Below are 22,617 nucleotides of genomic sequence, written 5' to 3' on the forward strand. Positions count from 1 at the left end.
GCCTCTTCTCTTCCCTGGGTGGCAGATTGATAGCTACTGTATCACCTGAATATCCTTCATTTCCACAGAAAGAAGGTGGCAACACTGTACAAAGGCAGTGCTAGTGACGACAACAAAAGCAAAAATAACTTGATGTTTTGCTTAGCCCTGCCATGACTTCCTCAAAAATGTATTCAGTTTATATACTGTTGCTGACATGCGCGCAAACCCTCTAGTAACCTACAGTCCTGCATTTCATAGAAATAATGCGATGACTTCTTTATATACAGTATATTGAGGCTTCACAAATAGTTTAACTTGAACCATAGGATCCAGACGAGGACAGTTCAGGTCAGGTTGTTAAGTGATTGCTTTCAGTGTCAACATTAACAACAAACCAACCACTTTTAAAATGGGATGTTTCAATCCCATACACCAGATTGGTATTGGCACAGATTAAAACCTCGTAAACCGGTCAGATTTCATCCATCCCATTTCACATTCATTTTCAATACAGCGATTCAATGTCAGAAAATGCTGTCACTACAGATACTAAAAACATGTTCACACTGAGTTTCAGGCAATGAGGTTTACAGATTTGAAAATGAGGGAAGTCAGTATCGGCAGTATCCCTGAGTTTGAACTCCATAGGGCACCTTTAAATTCTGTTAACTTTAAATAACCTGACTGTTAAGACATATAGTTGAAAACTGATGTTTCCATTTTCTGTTAAATAAACATTATAGTATTCTACAAAATACAGAGTGTAGGGGCTATTTTTCAGCTAGGTGGGTGTTTGTTGACACTGTACAGGCTGATTTCATATGTAATACTTAGCTCAACAGCAATATCCAAGTGTAACGTGCTTTCTTGGACCTTCATTACACAAAAAACTTTGCCTTATACAATCATTTGCTGCATTTCCACGCATCCCTATGCAGCACTACCAACATTGCCACTACACCTGACTATGGGACGGCTCCCTCTGTGACCGGTTTGTCCCGGTTCATCCCGGTTCATCCCGGGGATTATCAGCTATCAGACGCTGACTTTTCCGCCGGGGCCGGCACTCAACTCATCTGCTCCCGAGCAGCGCTCCACTGCTCATCATAATTGAGGCCGATACCGTTTCCCCATGGCTGTCATCTTACAGTGCTTCTACTCCCACCTCTTCTCCCTCCCTCCCTCCATCCTTACTCCCATCCCTCTGTCTTCCTGTGTGTGCCTGATCTCCCCAAAAACCTTCTTCCAGGGGCTAGGCTAAGAGAAACCACCAGACCCCAATTTGGTGGACTAGTTTTGACCTACAGCCTTGAAAGTCAATAACAATTAAAATCATGTTTGACTTATTTCACTGATAGCTTATTTTTAGCTTTTGAAACAGGCAAAGAGTCAAACCCCAGCGAGCAGCTAGAACAGAGACTAAAAGCTGGACTGAAGCAAATTAGAGAATTTGGCGAGATATAAAAAAAATAGGAAATAGGGAACAGACAGGTGAGGAAGGTCAAGTCATGGGAAAGGAACGAGGAAGTGGTTATTACAGGGCAGGAGGAAGTGCCTGGAAGTGGGAGTAAGGTCATTGGGACAGGTGTAGGGGTCGTCTGGTGGACAGGTAGAGAATGGCAATGAAAGGACCTGATAGCGAAGGGGGAGTGTGGCTGAGAGGAAGGATAGGCAGAATGGGCCAACAGCTGAGGCAGACATTTTGACACCCTATTAATCTGTTTGACAACGTTATTAAATTAGTGGGACTTTTTTTCCTTCTAGGCATTGCCCCCCTTTACCAGAAATCAAAGTCATGTTGCTCTGTGAGGGAGAGGAAGGAAGTCAGTTGAACTTTCAAAGGCTCAGACTGCAGGTTGACAGCGTTTTTCCTCCTTTGATCGCCGGCGATGTCAGACAGAAGTCTCTTTGAGGTGCCAGTGTAAGTGAGAACAGCTGACGAGCTGGAACAATGTCCTTGCTCTCGTCTATTAGAGAAAACCTATCTGCTAACGATAAATCCTCCACATTTATGCACACAGACGAGTAGACGCGGTAACGGCTGTGGGCTTTGGCACCGGTGACCTCCATGGAGTCAACGAACAGAACAGAAGATCTGAGCTTTTCACTGAGAACAACAGATAAGGACAGCAAAGAAAAAGCATTTTCTTTCCTTTTATTCAAAGGGCCTGATAAAACACATGCGCCCATAACCATAGCATTTTACTTTTATGCCCTTACAGCATATTATGTCCATGCGTCATTGCGACCTTCAGATTGAAAAGCGTGTGCTCTCAGGAGTAAAAAGGTAACTAGGTCATCTGTGCAGAACAGGCCTCTATTCAAATGTTAAATCACCTTGCAAACGGAATGAGCCGTTTCTGCTTGTGTTGCTGAAATGATGGCAGCAATAATACCCGGTGGTTAAAATGAACCATCCGATCAAGACGCTCTGACCCAGAATCTGCAGCCGAGATCATATCAACCAGATGAAGACAGACAAAACTAAACCATCACAACGTTGTACAACAGCAACAGTGACTTTCCTTTATAAAATCTGCATGCAAGGATAGACACATTGTCGTGCAAATGTTATAAGTTGAACCAATAGACATCCAGACAGACTTGCAACGCACACAAGCGCACTGTTGCCGCTGACGCTCATTATTGACCCAATTCCTCAACAAGTAATTCAATGTCATCTTCCTGGCAGGGGAATACAGCTTAGTCTGCTCGTAACAATACCCAGACTAAGTAATGATGTTCGCCCCGCAAACCAACAAAGCCGTTCAGCTCAACAAACTTCTTAGACGAGACAGCATCATTATGTACAAATCAGCCATGAAACGTGATCTAACAGCACTTGATCCGTACGGAAACATACGGAGACATGAGGGAGATGAGTTCAGGGTCAGGGATTAAGTTCACAGTCAGAATAAGAAAGAATAGTAGCGGGATTGGGGTATTTTCAAAGCATTTAAACAGCGTACTCTGCTTTTCTATTTTTGTGGTTTTTCAGTCTTTGTGGTAAAAAACGGAAAAAAAATGTGATTGGAATAAAATTATACCCAGCTATCTTAAAAGCTTCAAGAAATTGAAATGATATCACTTCTGTAGTGCTTCAAATTCTAATGAGTTCTTATCTAACAATCATATCAGAGTGTCTATTAGCCTATAGCTAAAGGTTTGGAGAAATTTACAAAATGTTCTTGTTTTCTTGGTACAAATGGTCCCCATCTGTAGATATGCAGTTTTTAATTGTACAGCATAATTATAAAACTTACAAGAAAAAGATTAGGCCCACCATCCATTCCTTGACGCAACAGGATAATCCCATTGAGCTTTAAGTGAAATCTCGACGGCTAAATCAAAACAATTGTATCTTCATTCATATACGAGCTTTTTTGTGTTCCAACTTTCATTTTTGGAATAATGTCCTGAAAAAGAACGCAGCGTCTGTCAACTCATCGTGCGTCCCAAAAGTCGAAGTAGTAAGGAAGGGTGGGCGTTTAGGTTGATCCACCTCCCAAATGCTTCGCCGCTTCTCGGAGGCATCGGTGCACCAGTCAGTGTGCGCCGGGGAAGACAAATTACCAGAGGAATGACTGGAGTGTAAGGCGAGCTTCCCATTCCCAGCCTCCTCCAGATGGACATAATTAAACCATTAGCAGGCGAGTGGGGGCTGATGACTCCATCAGGACCCATTTTGGGCTCAAATAAACGGTGGAAAATAAAGCTGCGTTCAAAATTGCAGCCTGCTTGTTCACGCGCTGTTTACCAGCAGTGTGCAAGACACCGAAGGGGAAAAAGACGGGCAGGACTGTTTTTCCATATTCATCTGTTGTTTTGCTTTTCCTGCCTGATTTTCTTTTCTTTTTTTTATTCGGTGACGGAAGGAGTTTTAAGAAGCACTTCTAGGCTTGGTTGTAAATGCGTCTCGCAGGCGATCTTTCTGTACTAATTGAGGGTGGAGATTTAAGATAATGACATCTGTAGGAGCTTTCTCCCTCCCTCTCTGGTCTAGTTTATCTTTCTTCACCTCAACTGTCCCGTATATCTGAGAGGCTGGTGGCTTGAATCTGGCCTGCCATCACTCACTCTGTGCAAGTCTCTTGGAGCCTCAGCGACTATCCCCACAAGTGCTGCGGCAAGCAATCACGGACACAATGGCTCCGCATTTACTTCCTCTATCTGCTACTTTTAGTGGCCGTTTGAGTGATAAGAAGTCAATCTGTAGCGGGTGTTTTCTCTCCAACTGAAGAACATGATTCGACAAAGACAGCAAAGGGGAGATTTTCCTGCAATGGCTGCAAGGGGAGTGTGTTGTGTGGAAGCGGTGACCAGAGTAGTTGCCTTCTCCATTGCTATCCTTACCATCTGACTTCAGGAGCATCACCCAGACACTTCACCTTGACGGATGACAAAAATAAACATGAAATAGCTAACATGAAAATAACTTGACCCCACAGTGACTTCGCCCACAGGAATTTATCACCCTCTAAGGAGGAAGTAATGGCTGATCGTAAATTCTTCCCGATCACAGCAAATGTTATATAACTCAAAAAGGGCTATTTATTGTGAGGTGGTAAGCAAAACTGTCAAGCCTATCTCAGAGATGTCAGCACAGCACTACAAACAGCATCAGCTGAATCATGGGAAATGTTGTGTTCTCCTCTCCTAGTCTTAATAACCGTGCACTTGCCATGTCACCCTGCAAATGAACCAGGATAATGTTCTGCATAAAGAGTGAGGTGCCTCTGACACCACGACTGTCAACACAAGGTCCCTTTTCCTTCCCTCTCTTCAACACCATCAGGTAATACAGAAGCAGCTGCTCCAGGGTCTGTTTTTTCGTTTTGCTTGAATTCTTTTTTGCCTCACCCCGAGCCTACTCCTCACTCTCTGTACATCATAACGTCTCCTGTGTTTCCCTCCCTTTCTTCTCCCTGACAATGAAATAAAGTGACACCAATCTCGAAGGTCCCTCGACGCAGAAACACAGCTGTGCGGCTGTCCCACTTTCCTGCCGTCGAACACCCCGCCTGCCAGCACTTCTTCCACTTAGTTCCACCAACAACACCGCTTTCTCTTCTCTTTCTCGTCGTTTCCGTTCACTCCGCTCCTCCTCCCTCTCTCTCTTTATTCTCTCCCCTCCCGTCACTCACTTTACTGGAGGATGGCAGCGTCAAAGATAAGGGCCAAACAAAAAGTCAACATTCCTGTGAACATCTGTTATGTATCGCTGCTCGCTCGCTCTGGTGCTCCATTTTACGTTTGATTTCTCTGTCAGCGTCAGGGGAACGCCACTGCGAGCAGCTATCGTATGGCATGCTACAAGGCTTCCAAAACGCCCTTGTTGAATTAAAAATACAGCATATGCTGCAGACGGCACTTTGTGATGTTGCAAAGAGCAGACATACCCTCTCTTTAGGAAGTGGAGCACACATAAACAGCAAGGTGTTTACTGATACAATAGCTTACTTAGATAGATGGAGAACGACAAGGAAATGTCAAGTCTGTACACGGGGGGGGGGGGGGGGGGCATGACTGTATTTAGCTTGAATTCAAATAATAAGGACAGTGATTCCTTATTGATGCCTGGGGGGAAGTTTAACTAGGGAGGTTAGAGGTTGGCATACACCACAGAACATGCTTGGAGCAGGGATTAAGTATAATTTGTTACATGATGCCAGGATGAGACTGCGCAACATCTCTGATAATTACCCACAACCACCGATGTGGGGTGGTACAAAAAATATAAATATACGGCATGATAATTTGTCCTTTTATAAAGAGTATTTGCCGCTTATCTTTCCTTTTCAATAGTAAACCTATTTGAGGTTTTGATTAAATGGTAGACTTGTGTAAGCGGGATGCCTTTAAGGAAGCTGGGAAGACTTTGTTTGTGCTTGTAGTTGGACATGATTCTTGGCCAAGTCTACTAATCGTAAACTGCAATATGTGCACAATTTTGCAAAAAATGGTTGCATCTATACACCTTGGAAACACAAGCTGTATTGCCCTGGAATGCGATAGATAACCCCAGCAAGCCACCAGCAAAAAGTACTGAGCTCAGTGTTTTGTTTCCCACATGTTCGGCAGTTACAGTTGTGACTGAGTGTTAATTCTGACACACTGTCACAACAGGAGCAGCGGCAGACTTTATTAGGGGACCTCAGGCAGAGCCAAAGACCCAGAACACCCACTCTGAAGCCCCACCGCCAGCCAGGCAGAGCGTGTGTGGGGAAGATTGTGTCTGTCATGTTCAAGCTGAGTACTGGCAAGGAGAAGCTTTAGTTTTCTCCCCCCATCGCCCTCCCGACCCTCTAATAATCACTGACACATCTCTTTAACATCCCCTCCTCCTCTCTCATCCGACGCACCGGCGAAACCAGCAATTGGCCTCAAATCAGCCAAACATAATCCCGCCATCCTCCTCCTTCCCTGGCTGGAACGCCAACTTGTTTGGAAGAGACAACAGGGGAAGAACAAAAGGAGCTGGTAGAGGCTTCGCATCTTGATCCGGCTCAGCCACTCTGCCTCCTCTGGTGTCAAAGAGGAGTAGTGTTTAGCACAGTCAACTAGCACCATGCTGTCTCCATTGTTCTGTGTAATTGCACTCAATGGACCTTGAGAAGTACACAGGCTGGAGACGCTCTTCCTCTCCGTTATGACTGCTTCCGTTACGGACAATGAAAAGGTGAGCACATAAAAAGCAAGCCACATGGAAAACAAAAAAACAAACAATCCCTTGGCCTTTCCCTGTACACTTAATCAGCCCGACTATTTTCCTTCCCTGCAGTTCCTCTTCATCCATCAAACTGTCTCTCCCTAAACGGGGAAGGCTCGTCACCCCGGTGCTTAACCCCTCTGCTCATCCTCTGCTCAATCATCCTCCCTCCAACCCTCTATCCACTCGCTCCATTTTTTCCCACTTACACCTGTGCTGGATCGTTTTCCTGTGTTTTCATCAGGTTGCTGAGGTGTGATACCTGCCGCTGACCTCTGAGCTGGGGGACACCAGCACTGGCAGCTGTCCCGACTGCCACAAACTGCCATGTGCTCATTGTCCTCTCCTCTGTCTCGCTGTCTTCTACACATGAACAGGGACACACACCGTTTCCTGGGAATCCTCCTCCTTTTCCATCCATCATCCGGTACCACCCCCCCGCCACCGACATGTGCGACCCAACACTGCTCCACTTTCCTACTGCCTCCCGGTAGACCCTCTCTGGACTCTTTTTCTGCTTCTTTGCAGGAGCCCTCGACACAGAGGCAGCACAACCAAGTACCAAGCAGTAGTGCAGGGTACATGCTCACAGACATGGATGGCTAACCACTTGAAAGGCAGGTGGGATTATGGAGACAATGGCTTGGCTTTATGGGACATTTGTGGGCTTTCTGGCTCGTCTGGTGAGAAATCCAAGCTCCCCTCTGTGCTGGCAAGCATCCTTGAACAAGACACAGAATTGCAACCAGGTCTGGAGCTGTTGTTCTGTAGCTAGCACTGACCTCTGACTTCCCTCTGAAGAGATGGAACACGAGGCATTTCATGGGGAATGCATTGTTAATATATCTAAAAGCAGGATGAAGTGTTGTCCAGCAGGCGCAAATGTAGTAAAACCTTAGTTTTGCTGTTTTACCTTTTTTCTTTACCGTTCAAATGACTAGTCCCTGTTCAACTTCGATCAGCCACTGAATAGAAAAACATTGTTTTTTGATGTGTGATGCAATTCTATTAGCCAATTGCATATTTGGCCAGTAGTGTGCCCTTTAACGTGTACATTGCTTACATTATGATGCTAAGAAAGTAAAATCCAGGTATATCATATACCAAGATACGGTAATTAGTATTAAAACTGTTAGTTATGCTAATCACAACTAATACTTGAAACACCACTTGCTTTGTGGCCTGAGTATCCAAAAACAGCATAAATAGAAAACGACAGGTAAAGCAGAAGAAATAAAAATGAACAACAAATCCCAATGTTCTATATGAATCTTTTATGCCAGTGCCATGATTCAAAAGAGGCACGTTTGATTGACAGTTGCTTACACCTAAACAGTTGGTAACCTTCCATGAAGGTTAATAAACTGGTGTTTTCTTCCCCACAGAACAGTGAATATAGCCTGAACAGGGAATAGGGGAGATAATAACAGAACATCACTATGTGAAAACTATCATGATCACTGAGATGATGGCGATAAAGACAGCATATTAGTTCATAACGACTTTTAGGGGGGAGAAGGGGTGTGTGTGTGTGTGTGTGTGTGTGTGTGTGTGTGTGTGTGTGTGTGTGTGTGTGTGTGTGTGTGTGTGTGTGTGTGTGTGTGTGGTGTGTTTGGTGAGGGGGGGGGGGGGGCTTAGAGCAAAAACAACGCCGGCTCCCATTTTCTCAAGTTCAATTAAATGGCTTGTGACAGCGCGCATGTGAGGGCATATCTGCCGCGCGCCACTTGACTCCCGTCATTAGTGTGTGATGGTGCCAGGCTACACCAGTTTTATAAGCGTATTTTTAGCAATAATAACCAGCTGGTGAACATAGATGGCTGTGGAAGCGCCGGGGGGCCCTGCGATGGCGTCAAGTGGAGTCTGAGGCTCCAGGGGATTGACAATGAAGTGTTTTTTGCTGTTGTTAGTTTGATTAAGGCATACAGTACGATGAAGGAAAAGTCTTTCATTTTGATCCTTTAATTTATAAGAAAGCACACACATGTGAGTGCAAGTGTGATTATGACACAGGCCTTCAATCTCACTGAAACACCTCATCTTTCTCGAGGCAATCTGTTGATTAGCTTAACAAAGAGGCACGAAAAGTAAAAACCTGTCAAAGTAACCGCCTACCAAGTATAGTGCCAATTGTCAGTCTAATTAAAAAAGGGCTAATTGTAACGCGCGTTTGTCTCAAACAGCCACTCAGGTATAACGCCCTGGCTGTCAAGTGTAAACAAGGCTCGCGGTTTCAAAAGGAAGGAAAATCAATCAACATCTGTTAATGTAGCTCAGGCAGGAGACCAAACTGAAAAATGGATTGCTCGACGTGCGCAAATCTGCATTGTGATCGAGGAGCGATACGTCTGAGCACCTGCTTAACGCGTGATAATGGGCATCGCTGCAGTTTGGCCAAGTGCACGGCCAATAAGGATCAGATAACCATCTTGGCAAGAAAGCCGGTGGACGACAAGCAGGTGTGTGAGGACATGAGCCTGGAAGCTGGGAAAGATTTTGATGAGGGTCTGAGAGAGAGTCAGAGAACTTTTACCACAAACACTTTGTCAAACAATAACTTCAAAATCCTGCCGCAGTGATTTCTTATTTATCCATGCATCCAGACGAAGTCATGACCGTATACACACATCTGGTCAGATACTCTGGGCTGTATCAGCTTGCTTGAAGCCGTTTATGGCTCCTTCATTTAACACTTTATTTCAGCATGTATAACGATATATACTTGCGTTTCAAATGTAATCATATTTGTAAGTAGCTTTAAGGACATTTACAGTTGCTGCCTGTGCATGTTAACAATAATTGCTTTATAAGAGACTGTAAAATGTGTATTCTATTACTATTTTTTAGTATCATATCATTTTTATTCATAAAAAATTACCAATTTGTTTGTACCTGAACTCACTTGTTTCAGTAGCATGCATTTCTTTTTTTGCCAAATGTCATCGTTGCCGAAACATAATCCATTTCTTTGGTGTTTTATGGTAACTGGGTTTTTATTTTGCTCCCAATGATAATGTAATTATTAACCACGCTTTGTAATTGGATTCACTGTTCCTATTTAACATGTTTAGTGTTTGAAATTGCTAGTCTGGGCTCATTTAATATCCCCACTCGGCTATATTCATATGATAATCAAATTTTTTCTTCAGTATATCCTTTATTACAAGCTGCAGCTGCAACAGTGAAACATCCCCTCAGGGATCATTCAAGTTTCATGTTATTGTATCTTATCTGCGCAGGTGATGTTAGTGGCTGAGTTAAGTGTCTCTTGTTACAAAGGTAGATCTTGCTGAGAGCAAACCAGTCTTCATTAAAGGAGTCTAATGAGTGGAAATGAAAGACTATGAATGTATTCGCCATTCAGGGTTGGCTGGCTCTTTACAGTAGTCAGACTAATGATAATGCATTCTCTGGTTTGAACAAAAGAGCCAATCCACATGCCCTCTGACTCATTACACAACAACTCGCAGCCAGGAGGTCTGTGGGTGATGCTTAAACTAATCTGTTTATTTGTTGATGATTTGCTCCTTCTTATTTTCATTATTGCATTTTGCTTTTTATTGTATAGCACTTTGTAACAATATTGCTTATTTATTTATTTATTTAAGTTATTGACCATCACAGCTCCGCACAGTGCTATGGATAGTTAAAATAAAATGGTGCATAAACCATCATTCATCCAACCAATGATACCCGCTGTGAATGAGTGGGGTTTGTGTGGGATGATGTTTAACTCGTATTCAAATTATCGACGTTGTGTATCTATAAGCTGATTAACATGTGCTTGTTCCGGTCACATTAAAAGACTGAACAGCATGTTGATGGTTTAGGGTTACAAATACAAATACAAAAGTTCATATTTTAATTTGTTGATTAAGGATTGTTAATATGATAACAATGTAACATCCAGCACCTAGTTGTTTTACCCAATATAACCTCATAACTCTGTTGAATCTGCACACAAATTGTGTGAGCTTATTCCGAATCATAATTCATTTGTTTCATCTGGGATGAAATGTATAACCTTTTATAGTGTTACAGTATGTTACGTGTTGTAGCTATGTATGTCCTGGGTTATCGATGCCAAAAACAAACAATATATTAGACTACATTGATTCAAATAGACTATTTGAGCAAATAAAAAATAAAAATGTAAGCTTGTAATAGAGCAAGGCTAGCGGTTTTCCTATGCCTCCAGTTTGTATGCTATGCTAAGCCAAGCTAAAAGCTTGCTTTTGTCATGTATGTATTTAGAGTACCAACATCAACGGTAATTATCTTCTCACTGAACTCTCAGCAGTGAAGTCACAAAACCTTCTACAGAGTATCATAAAGCCAACTTGCTTATTATGCCCTTAAATACTTCTAAACATGAAGTATAGTTGGTAAAGGAATAGTGAAAGATAATATGTTTTATTTTCATATGAATTGGAAAATAAAACATGGTAGCATGTAAAATAAAGTCACAGTGTGTGTGTGTGTGTGTGTGTGTGTGTGTGTGTGTGTGTGTGTGTGTGTGTGTGTGTGTGTGTGTGTGTGTGTGTGTGTGTGTGTGTGTGTGTGTGTGTGTGTGTGTGTGTGTGTGTGTGTGTGTGTGTGTGTGTGTGTGTGTGTGTGTGTGTGTGTGTGTGTGTGTGTGTGTGTGCAGCAGAAGGCTTTAACAGACAGGCATACTTGCCTTAAGACAAATAGCCCTTTGACCTTTGTGTGAACCGGCAGCCTCTGGTGGATGATAACTCATGACCTGGTGGATTGCTCAGGCATCCATCTCCACCCTGCTCAGGATGAATGTGATGATGAACGCGCCCACTTGCTGCTATTTAGATAGCCCTGAAGTCACAGCTATGACAAACTACCCACACAGAGAGCCTTGTTTATACGCTCTGCCCATTCAACACCAGACTAGGACTTTGCAAACTAAGTGTGCCACAGGGAACTAGTGCAAACTCAGGGTCACTCAGGTAGGACCTTAACTTACTGTTTTAAAAAACACAGTGTCAGACAACCACAACCCATTCAAGGTAAAATTAGAAATTGGAACACATCTAAGACACATCCTGGTCCTGGAAATCCTTAGAACAGCTACCTACTGTAGTCTGTTGTTGGGTCAAATTAGCTACACACATAGTCTCAAAAAAACACAACATTACCTTGTTAATGTGAAATTCCCAATGTCACAATGAGTCCAATTTGTCAATAGATATACTAATGTTTCTTCTACTTCTGAAACAACAAGCACCTAAAGAGCAACAACGATCCCAGTCCCTGTGTCTTTTGAAACCCCCTCGTCATTTTAAACCCCCTGGTCTGCCATCTGAAAGCCTGAGCTGTGGCTGAATGTTAGGAGAACCTCCCCTGGAACAGGTGCCAAGAAGAAAATAGCTGCACCCCAGACAGGTCACCAAATTCACCTGTGGGCACTTTTCCATTGTTGTGTCTTTGTTTGAGAGACAGTGTGTGTATGTGTGTACATACATGCATGTGTCTGCACCCATTGATGTGCACATTTTACTCTCCATGCTCAATTTCTCTTTCACACTTGCACGTGGACGAGCGCTTTTCTCCTTATCCAGCTGATGGTCCATTCAAATTAAAATGAAGCTCCATCACACTAATAGGGGGAGCGGAGAACAAAGCGTGGGCTCTCTGCAGTCAGCAGGAATAGCAGGAGGATTATCATTGCTATCGTCAGGGCTATTATCATTAAGCCTAGTTGCCACTCTCCCTTTCCGCTGCAAACTGCCGGGCCACACTGAGTTTACTGCAGCACTAGAGTGGATTTAGCTCAGAGTTTGGCTGCTGTTTTAGCGGGGGGGCACCCTGCTGTGCGTACAGTACAACATATTAAATTTGATTTCTATGATTGTGTCTAGAAATTTAGGAAATGACATGTCTTTTGAAAGGCATTAATCCTAATTTGAATTTAACAATACGTTTAACTTACTACTGTTGCACACACAGTATATGTGCAGCAGTTCAAATACAAAGCACGATTTCTTGGTACAAACTAATTCAGTCATCATCTGTAATGTAAGCAAGTCTTTACTGTATTAAAAAGTTATTATAACATTTATAAAAAACATGTTCCAAGCTCATGATACCAACATTGCTTGAAATTAGCTTCACCTCGTGTCCATTCCAAGCCTTTATTACAAAATCTCAGCAAAGCTATCCGTTTAGTCTCAGACACACACAAGCTTCAAATTTGATATATAGTATACAGTAATTTAACCACATACCAAATTGAGTCAAATAATAAAACATGATCCCTCTTTGACCCACATCTAAAAAGAAAAATCCTAAACTTAGTCTAAATATAAGGTGTCTAACTGTTAAACTTGTAATAACAGATTATTTGGGCCACTTGGGGGCAGTAGAGAGAAGTTGTGAACACAACAGTGACATATTATCACCTTTAAAGTTGATATGACAAACTTTAACTGTCATCCAAACAAATTTGCCCAACTAATTCATCTGACAATTAACAAAAAGTTAAGGAGAACAAAACTTCTTAAACATCTCAATTCACATCATATTTAGTGAACCATAAATAAAAAGTCAGATTGCAACACTGAAATGGTGATGTTTCTACCAGAGGCATGAATCTTATGGGGAATTACACAATGTACTTTGGATCTAAATTGGGAATGATAGTTATGTAGGTTCATCTGTGTCAGAAATTTCAAGGACTATTTCAACCCAAAGGCATCGTCCCTCTTTGTCCTTTACGCAAAGGCAACATTCGTAGCCTCCGGTCCTGCGCACCCTTCACCCTTTACCGACAGCTCCAGCCCCAAAGCACCACTGTGCGATTGTGAGGGAGGTAGGGGAGGGGGAGGGGGGTTGGGGATAACATTCTCCATCATGCCAAAGCCAATCCAAGCAGACCAATGCCAAAGCGCCATGTGTGTACAAACAATTCAACTGAATCGGACTCGATGTATGCTCAGGCCTTATCTGGGCAAGGCCAAATAGGCTCTGAGCTATCAAAGTCAATGGATGAGTGATTGGAACTCTCAGTTTTTCGGCAAATGCAAACACATCTATTATGCTCCACCACTTCAAGCTGTACAAATCAAAACCAGGGCGGCAAGGGGGAAAAATAAACACCACGCTGTGTGACTGTTAAAAAACTTGGAAAACAGGTCTTTAGATATCGCAGGGATCGGCCCAGAGGTGTATAAACTCCAGCTCGCCCATCACCAGCCGATTCTGTGGTAATATTCAGAACCCAGGCTAGGTTTTTTTTAAATACCTTTTAAAGGATTTGCAAGATAAGCCTGTCGGTGTCTCCTAGAAGGAGCCCGTAAAGGATGCTGGAATCGATGGATGAGAGAGGATTTACTGTAGGGCGAAGAGGGGGAAAACTGTTATTTAATGCTTGCATGTGAGCGGAATAATGAAGTGGCCAGGACACTCAAATGTGCGCTCATCATTATCAATGCACTGATCTGTTATTAGGCAAGTCCACCAGCCACAAGGATCCAATATACTTTGGATGGGATGCGCGTTTACGTTTTTGTCAACTGCCGTTGGGTATATTTACATACTAAAGAGGAAGAAGGACATTTCTCTTGAGCCCTCATACAGAGATAGGTGAACATATCACAGTGCTAGAAAGCATTATGTAGACAGGTATAGTAATGGAGCTCATGACATGGGCCTCTTCACTGCACAGAGATAATGCATTGCTCCCCATAATGCTTTCCACTTATCATATAATGCTGTAATGATCATGACGTTATTACCAAATAGATAAAAGATACTGTTTTCTAATCCCTCCTCCAAGCAGTGATTGGTCCATCATAACTTAGCAACATTGCCTGGCTTGTCAAGAGGTGGTTTCACAACATGTCGGACAAGTGTGTAACGATCTGTATTAAGAGGGAGTCTCTAGAGTTTGATGAACGTGGTCTTTATTTTCAGCTGGTCAACAAACAAAAAGACAAGAGCTGTAAGAAATTGATAAAACAGTGTTTATCTTCTCTAACGCAAGCTGTAAACTAGCATGCCTGGTTAACAAACTTATTTACGTATAACGAAAGTGTAACATCATTTCTCCCATAGCCTGTCCTGGGTGACACTATATCAGTTTATAGTGATGTCTTTTAAAAACACGTCAGCTTGAAACATTAAAAAGAAGGTGTTCTCATTCAACTAACAACATGCTAACTAACTACAGTTGAAAAGATCTGCCTACAACAGTGACATCTTTGCTTGAAATCCCCGCCTAATTCGAGAAGCCTGCTTTTCTCTCTTACCCGTCTGAAATCAAGGACCAATCATTTTTCTTTAAATTACTAAGAATTATTAAAAAAAAGCTGTTCAACGATTTGTGTAGCAACACAAACAAAGTGGGGCTTAGACGCTAACTCATACCGCCACGCTTTTGCTCATGTGGTCCACCAAGAAAAAACATACTCTAGTGCTGATATGGCAAAGGTACCCGCTTCTCAGATTCATATTAATGACCTTAAAAAGATATATAAAGTATGGACAGCAGTGATTAGGGTGATTGAGTGTCCAACTCGGCCAGAGTAGTGTGGGGCCACGTCAAGGTGAAGACAAGTTTCTCTGAGAGATGACATGCTGCAGTGAGTCTCAGCGCGCTCACTTGGTGAAATTAACTTGTTCTGGGGTTGTTAAGGTGTAGGATTCTCTCCGACCTCCGGAGAGAGCCCTCAGGAGAGGCCCTCATCTAAAACACTCCGTCTTATTAATGGAAATAAATGCTGTTAGCGCCCCACCCCTCCTCCTCGCCTGCCCCCCCTCCGGCAATAAGACGTGTCTATTCTTGGCTAAAGTCCCCTTCATTAACGTTATCTCAAATAGGCACCCAGTCTGATGGTGAGAGGAGGGACGGCGCGCGGTTAAGCTGCTTCATCCAATTTCATTATTCCATATGAGGCGGGGTATCGGTGTTAACTTCGCTATGTCAGCACAGCAGACGGGGTAGTTGTGCTGTCATGTGGTTGAAGCATGACTGCGGTGCAGAGGTTTTAAGTCCACCAGTCAACAGCGCAGAGTCTGCCAGTGGATCAGATGCTGTCAAAGGCCATTCAAGTGTGTGTGACTTAATTGTCAAATGCACTCAAATAGCATCCAAACACATTTTATGGCTGACTGGCCATATTTTGGGCTGAGTGTGAGAAACAGCAAAAAAAGAAGCATTTTTGGTGCTTATATTCTTACACCTACTTTAGCCATTTTCTGCTTATGAAATATGTCCCTTTTCACAGTAGCAGCTACCGTGCTGTGAATACACACGAGAGAGCCGCAGGACAATAACAGAGTGTGTGTTGCTGAAACGAGAGACGGGAAGAAAATGAGGAAAAGAGAGGAAGAGAGAGAGGAGAGGAGAGGAATGAAAAGAAAGTGTGAAACTGTGGACCGTCAAATGATCTGGCCTCTCTCCAGGCATGATGACTCAGGGACGATGGCACAGTTAGAGCTAATTAGGATCATAAACTGGAGAAATGTTTTGCCACCATGATGTGGGGGGTGCTTCCACGCTGTTGGCAACACTTCAGACTGGATGTGAGAGCTTGTACGGGTGGCATGCTAAAATAGTGAACAGATTAAATAAAATCAGCTGCCTTAAATCAACAGCTACACTTGTGATTTTAGTGAAACATGTGGATTAAAACTGGACCATTGTCTCTGTTTCTTAAGCAGTCATGAGGAGATTTTTTGTGAGGTTGTTGGGACTTACAGCCTAAGAAGACAGCAGGGACTACTAAAAAAACGGTTCATTATTATCTACAGTAAGTGTTCCGGTAATAAGATTTAATTTAAACAGAGATAAGACAGCATTGAATATGCATATACAACAATATCTATCATCAGGTCTTTATGAAGGAAACTTAATATGATTTTAAACAGGGTTGGTATGTTAAAAATTGAAATATTTACTTACATTTTCCATATTATATAAATGGCGTAGCAACTCTAAATTGCGTTTTTCCTCAGATGGTTTCTTGTTTTTCTTGGTATGTATCTTTATAGCCTTGGAAGGGAAAATCACTTTTTGATTAAACTGCTGACAACTCAGGCATGCATGAATTCAAAGTGGAGCAGAAGTCATTGGTTGGTTGATAAATTATTCTGCTGACAGAAAATTAATTAGCAAATATTTTTCAAATCATATTTTGTGTCACTTTTCAATAAAATAAGACATAATGTTGATCAATGTAGTTTTTTTGAAATGTGAAAATGTGCTCCTTTTTCTTACATTTGTCAAACATTATTGTCTATCTGACATTTTTTATACCAAAACATGAATTAATCAAGAAAATTATGTTCAGAATGATCTCTACATGAACATAACTAAGTTGTATTCCTGTTTTAAAATATGCTACAAAGCAAGGGCGGTAAATTGTTAAAAACACAAAAAAGGTATGAAAATGTATGTTTAAAATGAATGAAATGATCCAAAAACGTAAAAGATAGTTCCACGTAAAACTGTTGTGATGCCTTCCCTTAACATCTTGCACGACATGTGTAATAAAAGTCATATTATTGGAGCTGTGATTCAAACAGCATTGAAAGGCTGTGTTTTGACTAGTCTTTGTTCCTCACATCCAACGCCACCTTAAATCTCTTGAGTCGCTACGAGGCAGCTCCAGTCTCTTTTACACCGTCCACTCTTTCATGTTGTGCTGTCTGGTGGACTGCAGACACACAAACACTGACAGGAAGTGATAATGCTGCTGACTCGCTGTGCCACATCTCTGTTTATGAAGACTGACAGATCCCTACGAACAGCAGCACTGAAGCTCACACTGCACACCGGGAAAACCCAGACAAATATGCGCTAACACACACATGCATACAAACAAATGAGCTCACCACAGAGCATTCTTCTCTTTGCACTCACATACATTAGCGCCGTTCAACTGTATTGCAGTGTACCAGTTCTCAAAGGTCTCCTCTAGATGTTTTGAAAGCTGTTTGATTGATTGACGGAGTGCAACACGCGACCAACGCAATTAAAAAGTATATGTTGTTGTCATAGCAACAAGTGCAACAAGTTATTTGTGACAACTGTGGGAGTCATCAAACAAAAGACTAATTAACTTAAGTGTCACCTTCTGATTTTCTTTTTTAAATCTGCATCTGTGCTTTTGATACTTGTGATTCATTTTCTCTACAACATGACTCTTAGCAGCAGTGCATTATTAAGACATTATGGCGTGGAATTTGTTTTCTGAGCCCTGAACTTTAAGTACAATTTTTCACAGCCGAGCTCCAAAAAAACGCCAAGAGGGACTATTACGAGATAATTACTAATTATGCTAATGTGCTAAAGTTGTGCTATTCCTTTTCCTTGGTCATTTTATCAGCTGTCCTCAAGAGAGCACAGTCAGTAGTAATAACCTTTTTTTTTCTCCCTCAGCTAAACGTTCAGTCATTTAGAGGACGCCGTGTCCTAAAGCGCCGAGTCCTCCACCGCTAGCCTTAATCAGGAAGCGCCTGTAAATTCACACAGCCATGCTTTCGCACACAGAGGAGCATGGCGCCGCCGCCATTGGCGCTGACCTTCATTAAGCTCATAAATGCCAGCGGTGTTTTTTGTCGCAGCTCCTAATGCGGTTATCAGCACAAACACAATAATACTACACTTTACATCTGTGAAATGCATCACTTCCTCCTCCCCACTACACTCAGGCTGTGTAACATTGGGCTGTCCCAACATGGAAACCTGCACCGCTAGCTACTGTGTACCAATACCAGGAACAGCCTCCGCCTCAAACTCTAACTAACCCTGCAGTGAGCAAGATGCACATTTATTCAAGTCCTCTACCTGCCTGTGTGTTGCTGCACCAGGATCTTATTAAGGAATGGATTATGAATGTGAATATAGGCCACTGAGAAGAATATACTCTAGCATTACAGTGTTTGTGTCCAGGTTTACATGTGCTGTTGCATTGGGTGTGCACCAAATACAGAAAATGTTTAATATATTGACGTAACTAACCAGGTTAGGTTAAAAATAATATCAAAAATGAATAAGGCAAGACATATACCAGTCCTTCCACATGACAGCACAATGAACAACAGAATGTTTATACCATTGTAGATTGAGTGTAACAATTCTTTCAATGAGAATTCAGTGCAGTATTATATTGCAAGGAGCAGACTATTTTTACCCTCTTTTATTACTCATATTCAGCTTTTTATTGATGCCATTATTCAAGCTCCAGCACACACCGTGTCAAAATGGTACTGTATATAAAAGAGACCCATTTTGCAATTTTACTTTAACTTGCCAAAATTAAACATTATTAACACCTCATAGAAAAAGTACATTAAAAGCGACCTTATTACCATTACAGACTGCGAAAACCAAAATGTATCTCACAAGGTTGAATGCCAGGTTTAGGAGGATTTGTAATCTGAAAGAGGTTTTAAATCGACAAAGAATGCTGCAGGAAAACAAATGACTGGTGAAAAAACAACACATTTGTCTTGGGCGATCAGCCTATGACAGATACAATGTTACCTAACAGAAAGCAGGTTAGATATTTCGTGCATTACGTTCGTTTTTAAATGCTGCTAAGACAACTGTGATTTAAATACTACTACTACTACTACTACAGATCTCTAAAGGCAATTTGAAATGCATCAAACAGACAAAAAGAAAAAAAGAACTAGGTTTTCATCCAACAGCAACAATAATCGTTTTTTGTCACAAGCAGCTGCTTGTATTAAAATATATTTGGATGCAGTCACATACCTGGCTTATTAAACCAACACAGAGCTTGGATTGTTAAAAACAGTAAAATCCTAATGGAGGTTCTGAATTGCTCGGCCTCTGGTCTTCATCCTGACCTTTGCCCTCACCTCGACACAGCTGGTATTAGCTTCATCAGCCTTAAGAGGGAAGCGGGGGCCAGTGAATATCTGCAGCTTCCTCTAACTCTAATGTGTTACACTCAAACAGTGAGCAGCCCTCGGAGAGCATCGAGGGGCGTCGCGCTCACGTCTCCGCCGGTGGCCCCTCGCCTCTCTAAAACGGGGGGGGAAGGCGATGACCCCCGTCTTCTGTCATGGCCCGCTGCGAACCACCGCCCGCTTCAGCCTCAACTTTCATCACCCCCCCGACAGTCCACACTCGACCCCTCCGCCGCCACCTCGCCAGACGCCAGAGCGTAAACAGTAATTGCTACATAAATTATGTGGCACTCGGTGTTTTCCACATATCCCCCCGGCACTCCTGATGATACGCTGATATACTGTACTGTAGTCGAGAGCACAGGGTGATAAGTGTGGTTGTAAAAAAATAATGTTGGTCTATAAATCTCCGCTCTGCTTATTTTTGTTCATAAAAAAGCACAAATTGTGGATAAAAGACGAGGAATATGTCAGACATATGCCACAGTTTAAGGTAGCAGAGGGGGGAAAAAGGTGTGCTGGTGATTGACAGGTGGGGAGATGTGCTACATTCCCCCAGATGTTCCTGCACAGGACTGTCAAACATCTCCAAAAGGATTTCAATTTGTGGTACTGACATCCTTAAGGGATATGACCGTAAATCACGAGACGGTGGTTAATTACCAAGCAGACACACAGCATGTCCATGACTGCTTCTAGGAGTGGTGACACTGGTCAAACACTGTGCTTAAGGGAAGGCAAACAAACGCAGAGCGAAGTGTACAGCTGCACAATGCAGAGCTAACAGGAGCACTGTAACAATACAAGGAGGTTGAATAGAGAGCAACAGAAAGAGCTAAAAGACAGCTGATGAATTTAGTAAAGTACACATTCACCCAGAATTAGGAGCAAATAAATCCCTGCTCTGTAATCCTCATTCTGTAATTATTTGTTTTTGCACTCTTCAGATGAAATAAACTGCAAAGAGGTGTTGGAGAGGGGGGGGGGGGGGAATTAATCAAAGTTGCGGGTAGGAATCTGCTTACAACCTTTTGAATACACACAGGTTTTAGTGAGTTCATCTACAAATAATCTGCAGCCTTTTCAGGGGATTAAGCCCCGAATGCCATGCAATAATCCCTCTGTGACTTTTTGCCTTAAAGTCTATACAAATAATTGTGTGTGGAATCTCAAGATGATCAGTTGGCATTTGAGATGAAGGATAATAATGATATAACAAAAAAAGTAAAAGCGCTCAATCCGGCTTTGCGTAATTTGTGGTCAAGTTTTGAGGTAGGGGGACAAATCTTTCAAATCGTGGGGAGATATTGAACAAATTGTATTTCTGAGGGCTTAAAACCTCAAAGAAAAAACACAAGTCACACAGCAAGGATAGATGTGAGTGACTGTTCCAGCTGCTGGAGCACAGTGAGTCCACCTCTTGCAGCTTTGGAGGAGTCAGCGGCCATCTGCACTTCCCAAAGACACAGTTCATTTACGAGCGGTCCCCTGAACTGGCCCCTAATGTCCCGTGTTATCAGAGTGAATCAGCAGTATTGATAAATTAGCCGTTCGGAAACACGCTGCAACAGGCCCGTCAGCTAATGTGCGCGCGTTTGTGTAATACTCATATGCAATGCTTAATGTTGTGGAACCAATTCTGTCATTTCCATTATGTAAATACATTTGCCTCAGCACTATATTTTATGTATTGTCTCCCTTGTCTCAATTACTTGGGCTATTAAAAATCAAGAGGTTATGGAAATGAGGTGCAGTTGTCTGTTTGTAGTTTGATGACAAGTGCAAAGTGTTTATGAAAGCTCGTCATGCATTCAATTGCAGTCGGATACGTCAACACGCTCCGAGCGTTCCTTCATCCATATTCCACAATGCAATGGGGTGGCACGTCAGTATCTTCAAGCAGAAACAGGCACATTGTGTTCGCATCTCTTAGACATATAAATAAATTAAACTATATGTGTCATTGCTGTTTTATTTAGATATTCTGTTTTCTTATGGAGGTGGCAAACAAATGTAAAAGTGAGAAGGAAAAAAAAACATATTTCAGAGTGCCAATGAGTGTTTGTGGCCGGTGCCAGAGAAAATAAGTGTTTGATGCTTTGGTTTGGGTAATTCCCTGTTGAACAGCCAAAATACCTCAGGAAATAATCAAGAAAAAAAGAGAGGGAGAACCTTGGTAAGCTTTTAAGCATGGAAGTTTTCACTGACATATCTCAATACTGCTTTCTTAATCTTTATAAATGTCATTTCTCAAAGTGAGGCACTACACAAAAATGTTTTTAAATTACTCAGCAATCACATATATGTTTTTAAAGTGAACACTTTTTAGTAAATTGTGATTTCTTTTTTAAATAGACAAAAATCTCAAATTGAGGTGGAAATGTGTGATTAGTCAAAATGGTTTAAATTATTGGTTTCTTTAGTAAAAGCATAAATGTCATATGCAGAGAAAGTGTATACCTTCCTGCAGGTTGCAGCGCATAAAACCACACAGGATTTGTTTACCATGAGCCTCGGTCAGCATTTATTCCGGTCCGGCCAAAGGGAACATTTTGCATTCCTTTTGTGTCTCAGTCACCGAGGATCACCATTTTTTATTAAGCTTCCAAAGACAATTAATTATTATACAGTCTTTCTGGTCTATGAGTTTTATGTACTCAATACAAATGTATTCATAAGGAACTAATCTACTCCATTCAGCAGATTGAGGGAATTAAATGCAAAAATACACACTAATAAAACATTTGAAATTAAATAATAACCTGGCAACTAATGATATTTTCTTCTCTCTTTCTCATTGCCAAAGGCACAGACTGTTTCTCAAACTTGACTTTATAGTTTTCAGTAAGTTCCTCCATTTAATGAGGCAATACTAGTTTTATATGGAGGCGACAGAAAGAAAAAGAAGTTGAAAAAAACATGAGAAATATTATTACTGAATTTCAGGACGTTATTCTGGTACAGTGGCTATGACAGGGACATTCAACTTTCTTTAAAAGAAAAAGGCAGTTTGACGACATTGCTTTTGGCGA

General features: G+C 42.0%; 1 protein-coding gene across 2 annotated transcripts in view; it reads right to left on the reverse strand.

Moving 5' to 3' along the window:
* The window catches only part of adarb2 (adenosine deaminase RNA specific B2 (inactive)), a gene marked incomplete at its 3' end in the record, with an annotated part of 182,377 nt that overhangs the window by 117,744 nt on the left and 42,016 nt on the right, over nt 1-22,617 (reverse strand). The window lies entirely within an intron of this gene.

Source organism: Notothenia rossii (genome assembly GCF_949606895.1).
Source record: "Notothenia rossii genome assembly, chromosome: 12".
In the NCBI taxonomy this organism is placed as follows: domain Eukaryota; kingdom Metazoa; phylum Chordata; class Actinopteri; order Perciformes; family Nototheniidae; genus Notothenia; species Notothenia rossii.